The 4116-nt window shown below is 48.6% G+C and overlaps 1 pseudogene; it reads left to right on the forward strand.

Moving 5' to 3' along the window:
• Positions 1 to 2273: 2273 nt before the first annotated feature.
• On the forward strand, positions 2274 to 3855 carry LOC102757037 (annotated as a pseudogene).
• The last annotated feature ends 261 nt before the right edge of the window (positions 3856 to 4116 follow it).

The raw sequence follows: 4116 nt of genomic DNA on the forward strand, positions 1-4116 counted from the left end.
TGACCACCAGAGGGAAGACGCTCAACACAGGACCTGCCTCCTGGTGGTCAGTGCACTCTCACAGGGGGAGCGCTGCTCAGCCAGAAGCCCGGCTCATGGCGGGCCAGCGCAGGGGTGGTGGCGGGAGCCTCTCCCACCTCCGTGGCAGCACTAAGAATGTCCAAGTAATGAATTAGGCCAGATCCCTTGGGGGCCTAAGCCTTTAGTCAGACATCCCCCAAGGGGTCCTGGACTGCAAATGGGTGCAGGCTGGGCTGAGGGAACCGCTCCCCAACCCCCCCCACTCCCACCCCCGAGTGCATAAATTTTTGTGCACCAGGTCTCTAGTTACATTATAAAACACAATGTAAATACAGTGGGGCCTTGACTTACGAGTGTCCCGACTAACGAGTTTTTCGAGATATGAGCCGTCTCTCGGCCGATTTTTTGCTTTGAGTTGCGAGCTAAAATTCGGGTTATGAGCCAGCTTCAGATACCCCACCGCTAGTTGGCGCAGCGAACGTCACAGTGAATGCCACAACATCAGCCCAGCATCACGTGTCTCACTCGTTCACTTTAATGATTTGACATACGAGTAATTTGAGTTACAAGCTCTGTCACAGAACGAATTAAACTCATAAGTCAAGGCCCCACTGTACATAAACAACAAAGCGCTGACTTGACAATTTTTCTTTCCCACTATATTTTTCAAATGCCTTTGAGTCTTTTTTTTACTGATTAAGTTATTACATATGTGTCCTTATCCCCTTGTTACCCCCTATCCCCTCTGCCTTTGAGTCTTTATCTAAGTAGTAAACCAACCCATAATTTCAAATTACCTTATTTCAGGCACGTTTTAGTTATGAGTTGGGTTTTTTCCAAATAAAAGTTGTGCCATTTTTCCAACCACCAATTCTCCATCACCAACTGGGTGTCCTAGAGTTCAGTTCAATTCTGACACTAACTACCTGTACAAACCCATAGGTTGAAGGGCTCAGTGCGATAAGACTAGCCCACTATAGACGCCAGCTGCAAATGGGGTCCCAGGCTAACCAACAGAAATTCAGAGATTCTCACAATCTCCTTTAGGTTCCACACTTCGCTATAATGACTCACAGAATTCAGGAAAGTGCTCTACTTAGGACTGCTGCTTTATTATAAAAAATACAATTAAGGAGAGGTCTTATAAGGCAAAGTAAGGGGACAGGGGCACCAAGCTTCCATTCTCTCTCCAGACACGCCACCCTCCCAGCACCCTCCTCACCAATCCAGAACCTCCTTTCACCTCCTTGTTTCAGTTTTTATGAGTGTCATTATTATAGGCATGACTGTCATTGGACATTGGCGATTAACCTAATCTCCAGCCCCTCTCCCTTTCCCAAATGCCAAGGGCTGAAAGTTCTAACCCTCTAATCCTGTAGTTGGTTCCTCCAGGAACCAGCCCCATCCTAAGCTACCTGAAGGCCTCCCGGAAGCTGGTCCATCCTTGCTGCTTGACACAGTCGCTGCAGGGAAGAAACATCTGCACAGCATATGTTTCAAGGGGCTTGGTGTATATGGCATACTGTTCTTAATATGTTTGCTCCCCTTCTTAGTGCTATGTGTTTTAACCAATGTCACCTCTCCAAGAAAGGTTGTTTCCCCGGGTGGGGATTTTTCCCTGGAGTTAGGGAGGGAATAAAACCCTTAACTAAGTGCCAGGTGGGTAATTAATCACTTTAACTATGAACAATCATGCTTAAGCTACATAATCTTTACTTAGGATAATCTCCTTCAGTTACTTCCTTGTAGCTTAATAGAACAATAGAATAACCTTGGAATGGAGATAAGAAATGCCCTAACCTTTGGAATAGAATGGACAGTATTAAAATCAACTGGTATAAATACAGATGTAACAGGACAATAAAGACAGAAGGTGGCTAGAACCTGGCTAGGCTGCTGATCAACTGAACGCTGTCTCTGTGTCCTTCCTTCTTCGCCGACTCCATCCACATCTTTGGGAACCCCTGGACCTGCTGGGGTTGGACCCCAACATCTGGCTCCCGAACAGGGAGACACGCTGCGCAGGGGTGCGGGCCCAAGCGGTGAAAGCATCTTCCGGAGGCCGCCGACGAACTGCGTTCCTTTCCCCTTAGAAGTGCCCTGAACAAGCTTCAGAGAGGCCGCTGCCGCCACTGGAGGAGTGTACCTACAGCTCTGAGACCTCTTAGAGTCCAGCTCCTCTGGTCCTTGCCCTTTGACCCTGCTCTCACGGAGGGGTGAGAGGTCGGTAGCCATCTTGTGGTGACCGGTCTGTTACTGCAGAGACCCATCCTCCTCCCCCCCTGCCCGCCTGGCTGCCTGTCAGTGGGTGAAGAGTCTCACGGGCAGTCTGGTGAGGCCCCGGCCTCCTGCCATCGCTCTTCCCGCTGCACTGGGCGGCCCAGGCCGCTCGCTGCCCGGCCTCACGCCGCTGCCGCCATGTCCTCCTTCTTGGAATCCGCGCTGGAGAAGCTCTCCAAGCTGAGCAGCTTGCAGCAGAGCATGCAGACCCTGTCTCCGTGGCTCATCCACCACCGCGAGCACGCGGGGCCCATCGTCTGGGCGTGGCACCGCGAGCTGTGCAAGGCCAAATCAAATAGAAAGCTCACTTTTCTATATTTAGCAAATGATGTCATCCAAAACAGTAAAAGGAAAGGACCTGAATTTACTAGAGAATTTGAACCTGTCCTTGTGGATGCTTTTTCTCATGTTGCCAGAGAGGCAGATGAAGGCTGTAAAAAACCTTTAGAAAGATTGCTGAACATCTGGCAAGAAAGAAGTGTGTATGGCGGCGAGTTCATACAGCAGCTGAAGCTGTCTATGGAGGACTCCAAGAGCCCTCCCCCCAAAGCAATACAGGAGAATAAATCTCAGAAGCGAACTCTGCAACAGATACAAGACGAGGAGGAGGATGACTACCCTGGAAGCTATTCTCAAGATCCTTCTGCAGGACCCCTCTTGACTGAGGAACTAGTCAAAGCTTTGCAGGACCTGGAAAATGCTGCATCAGGGGATGCTACTGTCCGACAGAAAATTGCTTCTTTGCCCCAGGAAGTGCAAGATGTTTCTCTGCTGGAAAAAATAACAGACAAAGAGGCAGCTGAACTTTCAAAAACAGTAGATGAAGCATGTCTGTTACTAGCAGAATATAACAGGCGCCTGGCGGCAGAACTGGAAGACCGGCGCCCGCTGGCTCAGATGTTGGTGGAGTACACCCAGAACCAGAAAGATATTTTGTCAGAAAAGAAGAAAAAACTAGAAGAATATAAACAGAAGCTTGCTCAGGTAACCCAGGTCCGCAAGGAACTGAAGTCCCATATTCAGAGTTTGCCAGACCTCTCATTGCTGCCCAATGTCACAGGGGGCTTGGCCCCCCTGCCCTCTGCTGGTGACCTCTTTTCTACTGACTAGGGCAGGTGCCATGCCCCAGATTCCCATCTCTACCAGCAGAAAGAAGAGGGCAAGTCATGGTTGGAAATAACCTTGTAGACCCTGGTTCTATCCCTCCTTCCGCCTGGCCCCCAGCCTCCAAAAAGAACCACAATCTGGTTCTCCTCTCCAACCTCTCCTGTTGAGCACAATTCAGAACAGTGGTGAGTGGAATCCAGTTTAGATTGATATTTGGAAAGAATACCAACTCTCCCACTTTGTGTTTTTATGCCCCTGTTGGTTTTCCATTCTTAGCTCTCACTTTATACTGAAGAAGTTATGAAAATCATGTGTACTTCTGGAAGCTTTCAGAAGAATCTTGTCCTTGATGATAGCATTATGTCATGAAAGCAGCTTTGGTCTGAGCTGGGCTCGTTCAAGTTCAGTACAGGCTTCCACTGAGGAATTCAACCTGGAGTCATTGGCTTTTCTGCTCCATCAGCCCCAAAGTGGGGCACAACTGTCGAGCAGCTTTCCCATAAGGAGTTTGCTAAATCTCTGATTCTCCTCTACTATTACTTCTGGCGATGTATCGTCAAGGGTTGGGTGCATTTGTTTTGTAAGCAGACTAGAGAATCTAGCAAGAAGATTAGGAGCTGATCTGGGACATAAAATCATAGTTCAGAGACAGAGTAACAAATTACAAGGATGAGTTTAAAATAAGTACTTTGCTTCAGGTTCCTACAA

Source organism: Myotis davidii, unplaced genomic scaffold (genome assembly GCF_000327345.1).
Source record: "Myotis davidii unplaced genomic scaffold, ASM32734v1 scaffold235, whole genome shotgun sequence".
Lineage (NCBI taxonomy): Eukaryota > Metazoa > Chordata > Mammalia > Chiroptera > Vespertilionidae > Myotis > Myotis davidii.